The following is a 19,166-nucleotide window of genomic DNA, read 5'->3' on the forward strand; positions in this document are numbered from 1 at the left end:
TTCTTCAGTAAATCATGGAAACTTACACTTGTTATTTCAGGCTAAGAGATGACCCTTTTTCAGGCGGTTCTTTGTAGTGCACCAATGGGATTAAGTATGACACGTAGTCACAGTAAAAACCAGAAAGCCTGTATAGTAGTGGACTTCAATGGGAGTCACACATAAAGTCACCTCGCCGCACTCGGAAGCAGAATATTACGTAATATTTTTTACATCTTCCCAACGATATAGATTTCTTATTTTTTCATACGTAGAATAAACAAATATTAAGGTCAGGTTACATTTTAAATAGCTGAACTGGGTGGGTCAGAATTGCTAGTGTTTAAAAAATGTGGACAACAACCTTAATATAGCTATTTGTGACTAACCCAGTGGGTGTGTGATACCCAGGGGAAAAACAATAAACTCACTCACTGTGTATTTGAAAACTCAGAGTTTATTTTTCTTTTCTTTTCAAGTGAGATTTCAAAACATTACTTTAAAAAACAACAACAACAAAACCCCCAAGACATTATTTAAGGAATTACCCACAATTCTGCCTTTGAAGGTGCTGCCACTGGAAAACTAGGCATTTAAAGACTGTTAAGTGAAACAAGAAATTCAATAAACATCAGAAAAATGCAATCCATGTTTTCCTCCAAAATTCCTGTTTTTGAAATGAAATCTTTTTTTTTAAGATTTATTTATTATTATACATAAGTACACTGTAGCTGTCTTCAGACTCACCAGAAGAGGGCGTCAGATCTCGTTATGGGTGGTTGTGAGCCACCATGTGATTGCTAGAATTTGAACTTAGGACCTTAGGAAGAGTAGTCAGTGCTCTTAACTGCTGAGCCATCTCTCCAGCCTGGAAAAAAAAAAAAAAATTTGTCCTGAAATTTTATGGAAATACAAGATACACTGCATAGATTTCTCGAGCAACCTTGCCATTGTATAAAAACTGATTCATAAATCCTGCTAGCACAGGGATACTTTGATCTGTTAGCCATCTCTATAGGCCACGCCCTCGTTACACTTGCATCACAGCGGCCCCTCTGAATCAATTGTTATAAAGATCTCATAGGCGAGACCACAGAGGGCTGGAGGAGCTCAAGCGCCTGGCTGGGGTGGGGGGTAAGGGGTGGGGGGTGATGACTTCAGAGCCCCCTTGGATCTCGGGTTAAAAGGAGCTGAGCAGAACCGGGAACAGCAGGGCCGGGATCTCAGCGAAGGCTCTAAGGGGCCTGAGCATGGCAAGCACGGCACCCGTAGGTTGGCCCGCTACCCATCTTCTCCCCTCTTGTTAAAACCATTAGATTGCATTCCTGAAGCTAGCCTTCACGGTTTCATTTGTTCACTTCCTCCTCCTAAGGCCGATCACCAAGGTCCAGCTATCAAAGTACTGATGTCCATCAGTCAAAAGCCACCTTTAAGGCTGACCATGCCCAATCAAAACAAACTAATTCACCCTAACACTGATCTCCTCTCCCCTTTATAACCACATTTGCCTCTGGGCCATGGTCTGTCTCCTCTTAGAGGCAGTCTTTTGTTCCTCTGGGCAGAATAAATTCTCCCTTGCTCCTTTTCCTCCCCTCATCCTCCATCTTTTGTCTTTGTCCTTTATTCCCTGCCCTTTGTCCCTAGGGGCAAATAAATCTTTGTGCTGAGAACTTGGTTTTGTGTCCTGTGCCGAATCCAGTCCTTTCACTCAGTACTGGAGCAAGGGACAGGAATGCCTTGAGTTCAAGACCAGCATGGGCTATCTAGTGAGTCTGAGTCTATCCTGGGCTAAATAGCAAGACCCTATTTAAAGCCAACCAATCAAGCAACCAACAAACACCAAACCAAAAAAATATCTGCTTCTCCCAAAATCTCTTGTGCTATGTGTTTGCTAATCACACTCACTTCTGTGTGGCCTTATGGGATGTGTATTAATTATGGATTTTACAAGCATGCCTACTTCTGTGTGTAGTTATGTAGGAGGGAGACTGGAGAACTCAGACAAATATACTTTTTTTTTAATTGCTCTTACTATTTTTTGGTAAATATTTATTTATTTATTTATAATGTATATGAGTACACATGTGGTTGTGAGCCATCATGTGATTGCTGGGAATTTGAGTTCAGGACCTCTGCTTGCTCCGGTTGGCTCCGCAGGCTCTGGCCTAAAGATTTATTTATTATTATATCTTAAGTTCACTGTAGCTGTCTTTAGAGACATCAGAAGAAGGTATCAGATCTCATTCAGGACCTTCGGAAGAGCAGTCAGTGCTCTTAACTGCTGAGCCATCTCTCCAGCCCCTGAGGCAAATATCAACTCTTTCTGTAGCTGATGTTGCTGTAGCTATAGCTGTTGTAGTAGCTATAACTATAGCTGTAGCTGTAGCTGTAGCGCACGAGAGAGAGAGAGAGAGAGAGAGAGAGAGAGAGAGAGAGAGAGAGAGAGAGAATCTACATTCAGGTACATGCACTTGAGTGTCAGTTGTGAGCCACTAAGTGAGTGCTGGGAATTGAACCTGTGTCTTCTAGAAGAACTAGCTCTTAACCACTGAGCAATCTCTCAAGCCCCAAGAAGCAAATATCAACTCTTTCTGTAGCTGATGTTGCTGTAGCTGTAGCTGTAGCTATTGCTGTTTTACTTTCCTTGTTTGAGACAGGCATTACTGTAGCCTGGCTGGCCTGGAATCTACTATGTAACTCAGGCTCCTGAGTGCTGGGATTACAGATTTCCACTAGGCCCAGGCTATCATTTTTTTTTTTTAATTTTTATGTGCATTGGTATTTTGCATACATGTGAATATGTATGAAGGCGCCAGATCCCTTGGAACTAGAGTTGTAGACAATTGTGAGCAGCTGGGAATTGAACCTAGGTCCTCTGAAAGAACAGCTGGTGCTCTTGACCACTGAGCATCTCTCCAGCCCCTCGCTGTGTTTCTTAATACAGCAGTCATTTGTGTGTCTGTGTGTCTACCAAACCTGATTAAAATTTATTTGTGGCACATTTCTACCACATCCTCCAGATGAGGATACAATGAACAGAATCAGGGGTGAACTATGTCCAGGGGATTTGGGGGCCATTCATTTATTCAGTGTTCAGAGAGTGCACGTAACATTCTAGAGGCGCTCACTGTTAGGCTTAGGTCCCAGTTCACACTGGTGAGCACCCAGGGCGGGCCCTGGGCTGAGAGGGCTGACAGAGCAGCCAGTGCTGCCCTGGCCTGACTCACTTCCTGTGTCCCAGACCATTACTGCCCCGGGCAGTCTGCTCACACTGGCAGGCCACTTCCTATGTCTCTATGTGGACTTTAGTCTGTGTGCAATACTGACCCCTATCGCCTAGGATTCAGTTTTAACTATGTCCTTCCTTCCTTCCTTCCTTCCTCCCTCCCTCCCTTCCTTCCTCCCCTCCTTCCTTTCACTGGGGCCTCATTAACTAGCCCTTGCTTGCCTAAAATGTGTTATGTAGACCAGGTTGGTCTCACACTGTCAGAGATTCACCTGCCTTTGCCTCCCAAGTGTTTAATTAGAAGCTTATGCACTTAATTAAAGGCATTCATTTGTATCATTCGTTCAAATGGTGAAACAGCCATCACTCTGTTCTAGGTCTAGAAGCACTGTTCATGGAAATTAAGCTTAAGCCAGATTGGTTCACACGCACACCCCTAAAATAGTCCTGTGCCTAATTGTACAGATATGAATAGATGCATGTTCTCTACCTCCTTTGGTGTCATCCTTACTATTAAACTATCTCGAGATTCCATTTCATCTTAGTCAGAAAGGCTACCATTAAGAAATCACACACGCAAAAAAACCATACCAAACCAAACCAAACCAAACAAACAAACAAAACAGAATAAAACAAAACCTCAAACCAACAAAACAAAACAAAATCAATTAAAATAAATCTCCTCCTTCCAAAAGCTGTGCATAGTAGTGACCCCATGTCTTTAATGTTAACACTTGGGAGGCAGATGCAGGCAGATCTCTGTGAGTTCAAGGCCAGAATGGTCTATATAGTGAATTCCAGTCTATCCAGGACATAGAGAGAGACCCTGTCTCAAAACACACACACACACACACACACACACACACACACACACACCCCTAAAAATAGACCTACCATATAGTATACTACTCCTGGGTGTTTACCAAAGAAACCTAAGACAGCAACCGCAAAGATCTGTGTGCACAGACACATATGCAGGCATGTTTAAAGCTGCACCCCCGCTGCCAAGGAAAGAGGTCAGCCCAGGCACTGAACAGTGGCTGAGTGAATAGAGAAAACTCAGTGTACCTGCACAATCGGGTTTTTGTTCTGCCATATCTCAGAACAAACTTAGGCCATTTTCAGAAGAAAGATGAAACTGGAGATCATGTTAACGGAAACAAGACAGTTCACAAAGACATATACCACAGATTCTCTCTCCTGTGGAATCTGCTTTGGAAATGGATATCTATAAAACTTGAACGTAGATGGCAGTACATGGGAAGAGTAAAGGATTTGAGCACAAGGGTGGGTCGAGCATCACAGAGCAACAGGCTGCATACAAGCAAACCACGGGATACACAGGTTTGAAAATGTCACTATGAAATACATCATTTTGTGCTATGAATATACTAATAAACTTTTAAGAACCCGAGGCATTAAATTTTACTTCCTTTGAATCATTAGCACACGCCTGAAGTACATTGCATGCATTTGAGGTGTTTATCGACTAATTAAAACTCTACCTAAAGATAAACAGCAGCCTGGATGGAGCTGAGGAGGTGGCTCAGCAGCTAAGAGCACTTGCTGTTCTTACAGAGGACCTGGGTTTGGTTCCTGGAGCCCACGTGGCAGATTGTAAACCAACCCCAGTTCCAGGGCACCTGTAGCTTCCTCCTGACCGCACAGCAGGCACCCATGTGGTGTACTTACAGACAACCGCGCATACACACTAAAATAAATGAATAAAAGTGAAAGACCAAAAAGCTAATCAAAACCCCCAAGCCCCAACTGACCGCTGAGGACTGAGAACGCTTCTGGTGTAGGAGTCTTCCAACTGACCACGATGTCTGTTTAACATTGATGGCTCATGCAAACAAACACACACGCATACATGCATACACACATACACACATACATATACATATCCCCCTAACTTCATAGCTGTCTTCAGCATTTGAAAGGAAAATGCGTAACTGAAACAAAGATTATTGACGCCAAAGAAGGGTTTCATCATACAGTTAAAACAATGCTCATGAAAATTATTTCAGTGATGAGTTATTCTGCTTAATGGAAGATCTTTTTTAAATAAATAAATAAAGATTAAAAGATTTGGAGGAAAAGTCAACTTCCTGTCTGTAACTTAAGACAGTTATTAAAAAACAAAAAAAAAAGATAAGGTTTATTCAAACAAACTTACCTCAAGTTTACCAGTAGGTGTCACAATTTAAATATGCTGATATCATTTCCCACAGAGTTCCGAGTTTTTCGAAAAATATTTTTCTACGACTCCAGATAACTGAATGGACCTGAGGAACACGTGAAAATAAATGATCAATGGTAATAACCAACGTTTCCGAGGTTTTATGATTGTAGAGAGGGGTTTATTTAATCAGTGTCTCAACTTATTCAAAAGGCTGGGGAGTTCCTTGAGCCACGCCTACAAAATGTGTTTAAGATCTTGGACTGCTTTGATAAAAAACACTTTTGGAGAGAATAGGGTGGCACACGCCTTTAATCCCAGCACTTGGGAGGTAGAGGCAGGAGGATTTCTGAGAGTTCGAGGCCAGCCTGGCCTACAAAGTGAGTTCCAGGACAGCCAGGGCTACACGGAGAAACCCTGTCTCGAGAAACCAAAAACCAAACCAAACCAAACCAAACCAAAACAAAAAAACCCAAAGAAAATAGGAGAAGATAAAAATCGAAAATATTTCAAATTCTGGGTCTTCATGGTCAAATGGTACATTTTTGAAAGACTGCATGTGAACACGTTAAACTTTGAGGGGGGGGGAAATGAAAAGAAAGGAAAGAAAGAAAACAAAGGGAAAGGAAGAAAAAAGAAGGGGGTGGGGAGCGGACAGAGGAAAGGCAAAAGCGGACTTGTTTTTTTTTTTTTTTTTTTTTTCTTTTTTCTTCTGTGCAAAAGTACTTTTGCAAAAAGTTAGCCAATACCAGACCTCTCCGGGGAGCCTCTTCCCGCCTGGCTCAGGTCGGTTCCTGGAGACACGGTCGCTTCACTGCGGGAAATTGGGCTGCCTTGTAGCAGCGCCCTATTAAGGATTAAAGAACATTTCTTTCAACTGAAATAAGACTTCTAAATTTCCAAAAGCTCTGGACCTAAAAACAACTGACAGACCGCGGCAAGGAACAAAACAGCAACTTTACCAGGAGTGGGGTTCGAACCCACGCAGACATATGTCCATTGGATCTTAAGTCCAACGCCTTAACCACTCGGCCATCCTGGTGCAGGCGTGCTCTCTTCTCTTTGCTGTTCCTACAAAGCTCACAATACCGTCCTCATTTTCCCCAGTTACTCGAGGATGCTTCTGCGCAGGCTGCGCGGCGCTTTCCCGACCCGGCTACAGAGACTCGGAGACTGCCGCCGGGGTTTCGCGCCGCCGCCGCCGCCGCCGCTCACTGTCGCCCCGAGATCTCGGCGGCAGCGAAGGAACTGCAGGAGCAGAGAGCGGGACAGAGCTCTGGGCCGGCGGGCGCCGGCTCTCCTTGCTCACTGTAGGTGCGCGGGCGCGACAAACAAACTCCACAGCTAACTTCTGGGCTCCGGAGCGGAGGTGGGAGGGGTCCCTCGGGCGGTGTAGGCACGGGTCCGCAGGGCAACCATCAGTGTGTTTCTTCTAAATCGAATAGGTTCCCGGGGCCCGGCACCTGTGCGCGCGCGGCTTTCCTTCCTCGCCAGTGTTACCACATGCCGGAAGGAGGTTCCGGAGAAAGAGGAGGTTCCGGAGAAAGCTGTGTGGTCAGGGCAGTGTGGCCCAATCCCCCACCCCCTCCCTGGTTGTGTAGACACTGTCCCCTTTGCTCTGCTTCAAATGCAGGGTCAAGACCTCCTGGATTCCTGCCACCCCTACAGCTCCCCTAGAGGGCAAACTCTTGTTTTAACTTGTCTCCTGTTTTAGCTCCCCTTTTGTTGTTGGGACAAAACACCCACAACAAAAAGCAATTTAGGGTACAGCGGTTTATTTGCATTACTTCGGCTGTTCCTCAAAACCTTGGCTCTACCCCAGGGTTCAGGCTAGGTGTTTCTGCAGCTGCAGGCAGGGAGCTGGTGGCTGAGCCTTGCTCTGGCTGTCCCACCTTGTCCCTCTCCCCTAACCCACCCCCATGTTTGGTTTATACAGGTCTGGTGGCTTCAGTCTTTGACTGTAAACCTAGGATGCACTGTTTCACAAAGTGCCCCACTGTTTCAGACCTCCCAGTGGCTCCCTCAAACATTTTCTCAGTTTCACTGTAATGATCCAACTGCTCTACCATCTCTCACAGCTCTGTGACCCCCAGGGAACACCCAGCTTTTGGTTCTCTTGAGTCCTGGTTAAGTCTGACCGGACTCCTTACGAAGGAACTCTACTCTAGCATCCAGACAGCTCCTGTCTATCTCCCAATGGCGGGAACTCCACTGACCTTTGCCTGACCATGTTCCTCAATAGTACCTTTAGGGCATCCAGGGTAAGCACTCAGAGAAGTACACCAGAGAGCCTAGGTCCTCAGGCCTTGTTCTCTGTGCGGACACTGTGCTAGAGTCTGGAGGCAGCCTGTGGAATGTAACATGGGGTCAGTAACATGGGGTGATTACCTCACCAGGTGATCAGAGAGAGGCCTGAAGCTGCACGCAATGGGTGTTAAATGCAAATGAGAACATGAGAACATGTGCACTCTATAACCCAAGCATTGCTCTAAGCTCCCTACACACAGTTTTGTCTAGCTTGATTTTTTTTTTTTTTTTTTTTTGAGATAGGGTCTCACTATGTAGCTCTGGCTGTCCTGGAACTCTCTATATAGACCAGGCTGTCCTTAAACTCACAGAGACCTGTCTGTCTCTGCCTCCTAAATGTCAGGGTTAAAGGCTTAGAGTGAGTACCACTCTTCAGGGGCTCGGTTAATTTTCTTAATAACTGTAATGTAGGCGTTCCTATCCTCATTTTGAATGAGGCCATAGAGATCTCTTGCAGACTTGCTCAACTAAAGGAAGCCCCCTGCCTGCACTGCTGCTGTTGCCCGGGGCTGCAGAACTTCTCCACCAACCCAGCTTTGCACCGGAGGGTTCTTCTCAGAAATATTCTTTCTGGTGCTCTAGACGATTGCATTTCCGTTTTCTGGCCTCAGTTCAGGGATGGGTCTGGAACACAAGTTAGTTTTTAATCAGAGTTGCAAGTAATCCTTGGGTTCCTTGGGAAGAGATGTCAGTCAGTCATCGATGGAGCATATCATATTGTGATAAGGAGTACCGTAACAGTCATTCACACCCCATATAGTGTTCTGTGATATGAGGAGCTCATGGAGCTACCTGCAGTTATTTAGCCAACAGCCTTCAACCATCAGGTGCTGCTAATGACTGTGTTTAAGTCTTCAGATTCCAGTCCCAGATCCTCAAGTGACATCCCCTCACCCAAAGCCACTAAATCCTCTAAGTGCCCAGAGGCCATAGAAAAGAAACCCACCTGGCCTCACTATACATTAAAAAAAGAAAAAAAGATGTATTTATTTACTATGTAAAGTGTTCTGTCTGCATGCCAGAAGAAGGAGGCACCAGATTTTGATATAGATGGTTATGAACTATCATGTGGTTGCTGGGAATTGAACTCAGGACCTCCAGAGGAGCAGCTAGTACTTTTTACCTCTGAGCTGTCTCTCCAGCCCCCATACATTTTTTTTTAAACTCTTGATTTTCAGTATCTGTGGACATAATAAAAATCACTATTGTTTGGCAATGCTTAAGTTTGTATGCTGAAGCGAAGCAGATCTGAGGCTGACAATCTCGGAGCATTGTGATGAAGCACTGAGAGTATTATGAGATATGTCTTCCACCTTCACTGGGAATCTTCTGGGGGAAGATGCTGCTCCTGGGGGAAGACGCTGTTTTCCATATCTACATCTTCTGTGAGAACAAAAGTCTTATCCCTAGTAAGTAGCTGCAAGGGAGTCCAGGAAGCAAAAGTTCTAGTGTTTGTTTTACGATGGTGTCCTCAAGTATGAGAAATTACCCAAGCACAGGGAAAGGGTGTTCAAGTGAGGCTAACAATCTCAAGGCATAAAAAAACACTCGCTTTAGTGTTTGAAGGAAACATGGAAACCCTTTCATAATGGCACTTGCTATAGCCAACAGTGTTAGCCCATACATTAACTAGATTTTATAACGTAATGACTGTCAGGTTAAGAAGCTATTTGGGCATGATTCTTAAAGGAAAGTTTCATGATAAATTATCTTCACAATGCATATGTGTTTAGTTAAGCTATGATATGCTGTACAGATTGCTTTAAAATGGTTTTGCCCCTAGCCAGGAGGTGGTGGTTTATGCCTTTAATTCCCACACTGGGGAGGCAGAGGCAGATGGATCTCTGAGTTCAAGGGCTAGTTCTAGGACAGTCAGGGCTACACAAAGAAATCCTGTCTTGTAAATAAAAAATACCCTTGAGTGCTTTTTGGACAGTCTTACTCCATAGCCCAGGTTGGCCTCTCACCCTCCTGTCTCAGCCTCCCTGTTGTTAGGATGATAGGTTACACTGGCATGTCTAGTCATGTCCAGGCTATGAATGTGTTGATATTCCCCCCGTCAATAGATAGGGCTTACTTCCTATCCCCTGTGAGCCTGGACTGGCTGCATGGATTCATTTTTAAATAATAGAATTAAGCAGATAGAGGCATGCACCCAGCTAATCATTGGTGGCTTGCTTTCAGATCATTCTCTGTGAAGGAAGCCAGCTGCTCTGTCATGAATAACTCTATAGAGGCTCCCATAGTGAGGACCTGAAGCTCCAAGCCCCCAGCTTCTACCTCCTACCTCCCAGCTCCTACCTCCCACTTTCCAGCTCCCACTTCTCAGCTCCCACCTCCCACCTCCCACCTCCCACCCTCTACCCCAGAACCCAAGATTTCCATGAGTGAGCTTGGATAGATTTCTCCAGCTCAGTACAATCTTCAGATGGCCATGGCTCTAGCCAAAACTTTGACTGCAACTGGTGAGTGACCCTGAGCAGGAATCACCCAGCTAAGGCCCTGTTCCCCAACCCCCAAGAACTGTGAATGAAAACCAGCTTTTGTGATTGTATGTTTGCATTATTTCTTACATGGCTGTGGATGATCAATGCATTTCTCTATCACTGATACACATTCATAGGCATGCGTTCTTTATCCACAGATAGATTTAGCAATGTTAATCATGGTGAGTCCCTAATATTCAACTTTCCTTTTCCATTTATTTTCAAACTCATGAGTGAATTGATCACTTGTACTTTCTAAGCCTACCTACCCTTAGCTTTCTCTAGAATCTTCTTCATGTGTCTTTTTCTTTTGTTTTTTAAATTGGGGTGTCACTATGTAGGTCAGGCTAGCCTGCAACTCTCTATGTAGAGCAGGCTGGCCTTTAATTTACAGAGCTTTTCCTGCTACTGCCTCCCAAGCTCCCCAAATATGGCTTTTACTATGCTCTCTATATCCACCAAAGCTTAGTCAGAGGGGCTGGAAAGATGGCTCAGTGGTACCGGCTGCTCTTCCAGAGGATGTGGGTTCAATTCCCAGCACCTGCATAGCAGCTCACAACGATCTGTAACTCCAGTTCCAGGGAATTTGACACTTCCACATAAATATATCTGTGGGCAAAACACTGATGCACATAAAATAAATCTATTTTTTTTAATCATCAAATATCATTTAAGGCAAATAAAGATTCCATGCTTGTGGCAACAACCTACAAGTTATTCTTATCAATGTCTTTGAAAATTGTCTGACTTATGACTTTCTTTTATTCTTTAATTAAACAAACAAACAAAAAACTTCGCAAATTCTTAACACATTGGAATATGATATTCAAAGAAATGCAAATCTGGGTTCCCAGGCTATGGCTATTCATATTTGGCTCCAGAATAAATTCCCTTATTCCCTTTGAATTAAGGGCTGTGTTTTAGCAATGCCACATATAAGGTTACTGGGGACAAGGGACAAGAGGAAGGGAGAATTAAGGTGATTTCATGTAGGCATGTTCCATAGGACAGTATTTCCATCAGGGTAGCATAAGAAACAATGGTCCCATAAGGGAGAATGAGGCTGAGAGTTTCTGATGGCCAAAGGCGGGGCAGCTGCTACCAAGCAATATGTGATTCCTGCCTTTGTGGTGATGCTAGTGTGAACAGACCCTCTCTGCCTTGGCCTGTGGCACAATAACCAATCCATCATATTTACCTGCAGCAATCAGCATTAATAAAAATGATAAATGGCTATGTTACTGCTTTGTGTGTGTGTATCACAGACACACACACTGTTGTCTCAGTTTCTTGCTTTAAATTTATTTTTAAAATTGATGTTAAAATTAGCACTCAAAGCCAAGTGAACTTCATTATGACATTTTTATATATAAGTGTCATTATATTTTGTGTGGCAGCTCATCCCTTTTCCCAATGGACCTTATGTTGTGACCCATGACCCTCCAGTCCTGGCTCTCATCCTTGCCCGAATAGTTCCCATTTCTCTTTCAAGTTAGATGTATTTTACTGTCCTTTCTTCTTCTGTTTTCCTCCCCTAAACGTCTTCTTCTTCTCTAATGATTCTTTTTCTACTCCCCCATGCCCTCCCAAAAGAGAGAGAGAGATTTAAATCTAGAGATTGCACACGAGAGAAAGAATTCTATCTGTCTTCCTACGTCTGACTTTTTTCATTTAACATAATGTTCTGTAAGCTGGTTAACTTTTTGTCAATTTGGACGTGAGTTAGAGTGATCTGTGGAGACAGAGCATCATTTGAGAAAATTCCTTTATGAGGTTGCCCTGTCGACAAATGTGTGTGGGGTTCTTGTTAAATGATCGATATGGGAGAGCTTAGCCTACTGTGGGTGATAACACCCCTGGTCAAGGGGTCCTGGACAAGCGAGCCATGAGAACAAGTCAGTAAGCAGGTTCCTCCATGGCTTCTGCTTCCGTGCCTGCCTCCAGGTTCCTGCTTTGAGTTCCTGCTCTGACTTCACTCGGTGATTAATTGAGACACATAAACCACACAAACCATTTCTTCACTACGTTGCTTCTGGCCAGTGTTATATCACAGCAATATGTTAAGCCCCAAACAGGCCCCAAAATGGCAGCGCTTCTGACAGTGTCCTTAAGGACAGTCTAGGCTCAGCTCATGATGGACCCTGGCTGGGTAAATAGAAGAACTGGAAGCCAATAAACAAAAGCACACACGACATGTATAGTGTGGAATAGAGTTTATTTAGGCATGAGAAGGGGAGTTGAGGAGGAAGTAGAGACAGAAAAAGGCAGAGAGAGAGAGAGAGAGAGAGAGAGAGAGAGAGAGAGAGAGAGAGAGAGAGAGAGAGAGAGAGAGAGACTGGCCAGGAATACTTGGGGGGGAGAGGGTAAGGGGAATGGAGAGAGAAGGGACAGAGAGGGTAAGAGAGTAGGAGAGTGGTAACTGTGGGGCAGAGCCTAGAAGGAATGCTCACACATACTCTTTGCCCCTCTTCCTTGATAGTTCCTGAGTCCTGAGGACAGGAGGTATGCCACGGTTGTGACATTTGTGACTGAGTACTTCTTAGTCATTTATTCTCCCTACTTTAGACCCAGACACTCAGTTGTGAGTTTCTGGATTAGCCACCAGTCATTGCACAAAGACACTTTTCTGATTGTGTCTGAGAACTACACCCAAGTGTGGTTGGAGGTATGTGGACACAGGGGACATCTTGCTACTGTGTCTATTGAGCAAAGTAACAGTTTTACACCTAGGTCCTGTGATCTCCTCTGCCTTGGATTTGTGGGATTTTGTTATTGTTTAATTTTTATTATTTTAGATTATGTACAGGCATGTGTGTCTGCATGTAGGCATATACACATTAAGTGTACAGGCATGTGTGTCTGCATGTGGGCATACATACATTAAGTGGTAGTCACATCAGAGGCTTTGGGTCTCCGGAAATGATTGTAAGCCACGCCCTGTGGGGGGTGGGGTGGGAACTAAACTCAGGTTCTCTGTAACTGTAAGAGTAGCAAATGTGTTTAGTCACTGAGCCATCTTTCCAGCCCCTGGGTTTTGTTTGTTTCTTTGTTAGTTTTTTTTTTTTTTTTCTGTTGTTGTTTTGAGAAAAAGCCTCTTGTAGCCCAAGTTGATCTTAAATTCTCAAATGTAGCCAAGAATGACCCTGAACTTCGGCCAGTTACCTTGTGTTTTCTTTTTTTCCTTTTTTTTTTTTTTTTTTTTTCCACCTCCAGAGCTGAGAACCGAACCCAGGGCCTTGGGCTTGCTAGGCAAGCGCTCTACCACTGAGCTAAATCCTCAACCCTGAGCCTGAACTTCTGATGTACCTCTTAAGTGCTGGGTTTATAGGCCTGTATTACCATGTCCAGTTTTATGCTGGGAATCCTGGCCTTTGTGTATGTTAGCTAGGCAAGCACTCCACCAAGTGAGAGCAGTTTGCAAGCAGAAGAAAACGCATGTGGCTTCGGTGCCAGTTGCCTTCTTGTGCTGGCATCATGAAAGGCATATTGCCCGAAGCTGGGACTGTGTTCTGGTTTCCTGTTATCCAAATTAAGGAAGGGTGGGGTCCTCCACGGTCAGTCTCTCTACCCGGGGCTTAGAAACCGTCATGAGAAAGCAACAAAGCTAAGCAATGAACAAACTCACTTAAAAAGAGGAAAGAACAGAGACCGCATCCAGGGCTACCGTGTCCACAAGGAGGCAAACTCATTCCATTATTGTCAAAGATCTGTGATATAAGGGTTTTACCAAAAACTGGGGGTGGGGGAGCAAAAAACACCCCTTCCTCTTTTCCTCAGTTGCCTTAATCTATCTGATGATTTATTGCAAAAGGGAGTGTGTGTGTGTGTGTGTGTGTGGTTTAGTCCATGACAAATCCTGTCAGGCAAGCCCTACACCCTTCACACTTTGAGGCACATATATCAAGAATTGCTAATATAGCTTCGAATGCATGAATATTTACTGTTGCAGACCTGAAGGAGTTCAGTTTACCCTGGCACTGCGTGGGGGGGGGGGGGGCAGACCTGGGATCCACACCTTTTCCTTTGAGGTGTAAACCGCAGTATTTACTCTGTACTTGGGCTTTGTGGCTTCAAGCTTTGAGAACAATTCATGTCTTTAACATTTTCTCTTCTTCCAAAAGAAAGAAGGGTAAATAAGGAAACAATAGACTACATAGAATTAACAGCACCATTGTTCTTTGCTTGTTTCATCCCTCAGAGAACCATTCAGTGAGGAGGTGATGGGCAGAAAGGCTTTGATACTGTAGTGGTTTACAACGCTGGGAGGGCCTTTACACTTCTATTGCTTTAATTGCTTTTTTTGTAAAAACAATATTTGAATGTGCCCCCCCCCCCCGGGGGATGTCTCTGTTTTACTTTCAGCTTCCAACTCTTTTAGGCTTTATTTCACCTTCTGGGGCAAACCTGGGAGGATCTAGTGCTCAGGCTCGCCCTCCCTTCCTCTCTCCCTCCCTCCCTCCCTCCCTCTCGCCCCACCTCTACCAGAAATTGAATCCAGGACTCCATGCATGATAGCCAAGCTCCTGCCCCTGAGCTACCAGCTGTTTAAAAAAAAATGTTTTCTGCCATCTTTAAATCCCAGGTTGGCTTTAAACTCACAGTAATCCTCCTGTCTCTCAAGTGTTCGGTTTCTAGGTCTTGGCAATGACACTCATCCTTTTATTTTAGACACTAATTCATTGATACCACTGGATTGTCTCAAAGGAATCAATTCCAAGTTGTTTTGTCTCCTATCCACGAAGGTTCTTTGCAGGTTGCAAGTCCTGCATTTCCTGTTCCCAGTCCATGCCTCACGGAGAGAGAGAGGCACTGTGAGTGCGGAGAGAGAGAGGCACCGTGAGTGCGGAGACTGTCATTTCCCATCGGAAGTGAGAACTTGTTGCATAATTACTTCAAACATTAATAATAATGGTTGATGCAGGGAATCTGTTGATGGGGTTTATAGAAAAGGTTTTTCTTGTTTGTTTGTTTGTTTTTGTTTTTAATTTCTCTAGTGATAGATTTAAATTCCTTCTCCTAAGTCTGTGTCCTAATACCTTACCATGAAGTGACATTTCTTGTTCGGCAGGCTTCTTTTTTTCCCCCCATCAACAGATTGCAAAGTGTAGCTGAAGATTATGAAGAAACCATGACACTATGCCCATTTGAGGCTGCATTGCACGGGGCAAACCACAGGGCAAGGCAAAGAATGAACTAGTCAAACATTCCTATGTGCAAGAGAGAGCAAGAAAAATTCCTGGGTTTGTCACGGTGGAGGCTAAATAACTCCTTTTCCTCTGTGTGTGTGTGTGTGTGTGTGTGTGTGTGTGTGTGTGTGTGTGACATTCCCTGTGTTGCCCTCCCCCTTCTGGTGATTTTCTGGCAGCTGCTTGAGAGACACCTGTCACCAAGATGAAATATCTGTCTGTGCCTCAAACTCCAGATGCATTCCTAGTTTACCCCTGCAACTCCACTTACCATGCAGATGAGGAATGGAAGCTATTTAATTCACAGACAGTGTGAATTGTAAACGAAGAAAATTTACATTGTGTGTGTGTATGTGTGTGTGCGGTTTGTAGATAGAATCTAAGGCCTTGAGAATTCGAAGCACGCACTGTTACCAGTCTGTACTCTTGCCCCACCCGACCCCACCAAATTTTTTGAAAAGCTCTTCATATGGTTGGAATAAAAGAGAATTTCAACTGATTCACTTCTGGATGAAGCAGTTCTGCCGCGTTCTCTCTATGCATGTCACCTGAGTTTAACTTTTACTAAAGTATCTCTCCCAAGCTCTGTCTCACAGCAGGGCCTTCCTGGGCGCTCTGCCAGGTGTGCTGGCCACTGAGCAGGCCTTAGATTTTCACTTTCATTGTCTCTTCTTTTTAAGTTAATTTATTCTTTGACAACTCTCTCTCTCTCTCTCCCTCTCTCTCTCTCTCTCTCACACACACACATACACACATTACCCTCACATCTATGCCCACACTTTTCATCCACACCCCAAGTCTCCATCCCACTTTCAAGTCTTCTTTGTTTACTTTTGTTTTTCCATCACACCCTGGGTTTAACTGGTCACACACCTAGCCATGGAGCTAGTCACTGGAGCATCAGTATCTCCCCTGTGGCTGCATCACTGAATTCAGGGACGACCTCTCCAGAAAGCTTAACTGCTTCTATGACTCCCGGACAGGACTAAGCCCTTGGAACCCTTCCCCCACCAGTGACTGGATGTTGAAGAGCTCAGACCTCAGCAAGCTCTATGCAGGCAATCTCGGGCTGGCAGCTTCAAGTTCATGAGTGCCCTGGCATTTCATAGCCCTCCTCCGACCGTCTGGTTCTTAATTATCCCCCCCCCCCTTCTTCTGTGACATTCCCTGAACTTTGCAGGGGGATGGATGGTACAGATGTCCCATTTAAGACTTGAGCACTCAACAGTCAGTCACTAGTTCTCAGAACCTTGGCCAAACCTGATTCGGCATTGACCGCTACTCACTGCAAATAAAAGCGTCTTTGGTCGAGGCTGAGGCCAGCACTAGCCCACGGTTATAAACACAAGTATGTAGGAAGTAGCTTCACTTCAGTAAAACAAAAGTGACAGTTTCACTTCTAGTGACCATGACCTTCCTCCCCATCATGAGCCTTTGACCAAATTCACAGTGTCAGGCAGGAGCTCCCTCTGTGGAGTGGACCTCCGAATCAGTCAGAAATCAGCTGGATGCCCCTGAAACAGCTGTGCCACTGTGATAGCACTGGGGGCATCCTGCCTGGCAAGTGGCGTTGTAAGGTGCAAAGATGGGAAAGACCACCGCTGATTTTTCTCCCCCAGCTGCCTGCATAGAAACTTTGGCACGGCGAAACCTAGACAGCAGAGAGGACGCTCAACCTCAGTGTGGATTCTCTGTGCTCTGCAACCGAGTTCAACGATAGTTTCTTACTGTACAGTTCTGGTGGGCAACCAGGAAGGATGGCAATGGCCTGCATTTTCTAGACCACAGCTCCTCGTGAGATATCCCACACCTGACAGTGAGATTGATAGTCAATAATCCATGACTTCTGGGGTTGGCACCCTCAACCTTCACTTTCTCTGCTCTGCCGCTTCAGGTCGCCTGTTCCACAGGTCATTCATACTAAGACCTCAGTTTATCAGACGCCACCAAAATTCATGTTCGGGCTTGGTATCCATGAAGCAGTCAGTATCAGGACATGTTTGAGTCACAAGGGTAGAACTACCATGATCAGACCCATGTTTTTCATGAAGAGGTGAGTTCACCTTCTTTTTTTTTTGAAACTGAATTGGTTATTGATAACCCAGAAAATAGTTTTGTTTTGTTTTTTGTAAAGACTATTATCTCCTTTGTCCCTTCCTTTCCATGTTCTACTATGCATGGAACAGCACAAGGCTTTCACCAAAAGATCAGATTTGAGGCTGCTCAATGTTGTACTCCAGCTTCCATATCTATGAGCTGAACAAATCTTATTCCTTTTTGTGTTACAGAGTTTCAGGTATGTTGTTATAGCTCTGAAAAAAATTAGGTCACACAGAAGAGCAAGGAGACTGAGGTTTTAAAAAGTATTTGGAAAGCTTAAATGAATTAAAAAACCACACATAGTAAAAGGTCACCAATGATTTGGCTGACCGCGGCTCAGAAGAACGAGTAGAACCACATAAAATTAGAACACTGCACAGTGGCCCAGACCAGGTGTGTTTGCAGAGGACTGGGGGAGGAATACCTAACAAAAAGATGTAGGAAATGTTATATGGAAACTTACTACTTTATAAGAGTAGTAAAAATATATAATTTAAAGGGAAAAGTGAAGGAGGATGTGGCTCAATGGGTAAGAGCACTGGATGCTCTTTCAGAGGACCTGGGTTCAATTCCCAGCACCTACATGGCCTCTCCCAACCACTGTAACTTTACTTCCAGGAGCTCTGACATCTTCTTCCAGCCTCTATGGGTACACATAGTACACAGACATATATAGGAAAAAATATGCAAATGCATACATTATTTTAAAAAGGAAAAATGATTTTAGTTGAGGTACCCTACATGGGAGGAGGTTAATACTTTCAGAAGCCACAGGTTATGAAACAAGATTTCCTGTGCCAGGTGGAGATACTTCTCTGTGAATTGTTGTAGAGGGAGGTCCCAAAGATTTCCCCAAACAATACAGACTATTGATATCGCTCTTGGTTGCCCAATAGAACTTGATGAAAAGACCCTTATTGCTGAAGATACTACACACTTTGGTCACCAAGCTGGAACTCAGCTAATGGACTCCTACCTGCTGGCTGGCTTTCATAGTATTGGACAGGCTATGCGGTCTTCTAGGGGAGACAGTCATCAACAGTATGTGATGACTGTCCCCGCTGTGTCCCCTGTGAACTAAAGAACCAACTGCTGGCTTAGTAGTGGCATAGACATTGTGGTATAACCAACTACTTTATGATTAGATTTCAGGACCTCTATGCAGAAAAGGACTCACACCTGGAACTATAAACTTAGCCAAGAACCTGTAGCCAAGAGGTCACAGCGCCTGCACACAGGGCATAACCTACAACTATTGTTTTTACTATGGACACAGTATCAAACTGTTCTAAAAATATTTAACTTTATATGCATAGATTAGTGTTGCTCTCATCCTTCATCAGAGTTCTTTATCTCACAGAGGTTAATACAGAAACATATCATTTGTCAAAGTGCAGTGTGGGAAAACTCTGTTAATTAAGGTTGAAGCCAGCCATTGACTGGATAGCCTCTGCAGTCATGGGAGACTCCCTTCCTTAGTGGGGCTTCTCCTTCTCTGATTTTGTCTGGGGAATTCTAAGCCCACATACATGCCTCTACCTGAGGAATACCACCTAGCCTTACTTAGATGACAGGATCAATTTCCTTTCTCCTGATAAGAACCTGTTCAGCTAGTACTTGAGATTCCTGAAATGCTCCCCGTGCTAATGAGGCATTTAAGTGCTCTAAGCCCTTAGGTGACCTTTGCCCATCTTGGATGT

At 44.3% G+C, this 19,166-nt stretch overlaps 1 long non-coding RNA gene and 1 other non-coding gene across 3 annotated transcripts; both read right to left on the minus strand.

Annotated features, from left to right (window-relative positions):
• Window positions 1–421: 421 nt before the first annotated feature.
• Window positions 422–6,903, minus strand: B230208H11Rik (RIKEN cDNA B230208H11 gene). 2 transcript variants are annotated; one of them, NR_038027.1, is made up of 4 exons: window positions 6,350–6,903; window positions 6,142–6,234; window positions 5,385–5,493; window positions 422–847 (listed from the first exon to the last, which is right to left on the minus strand). It is a non-coding gene; the product is annotated as an RIKEN cDNA B230208H11 gene (long non-coding RNA). The 2 variants fall into 2 exon arrangements; NR_038028.1 differs by lacking the exon at window positions 6,142–6,234.
• n-TLtaa3 lies at window positions 6,347–6,429 on the minus strand. Its single transcript has one exon. It is a non-coding gene; the product is annotated as a tRNA-Leu (tRNA).
• Window positions 6,904–19,166: the final 12,263 nt, after the last annotated feature.

The sequence above is a fragment of the Mus musculus genome, chromosome 10 (genome assembly GCF_000001635.26).
Source record: "Mus musculus strain C57BL/6J chromosome 10, GRCm38.p6 C57BL/6J".
In the NCBI taxonomy this organism is placed as follows: domain Eukaryota; kingdom Metazoa; phylum Chordata; class Mammalia; order Rodentia; family Muridae; genus Mus; species Mus musculus.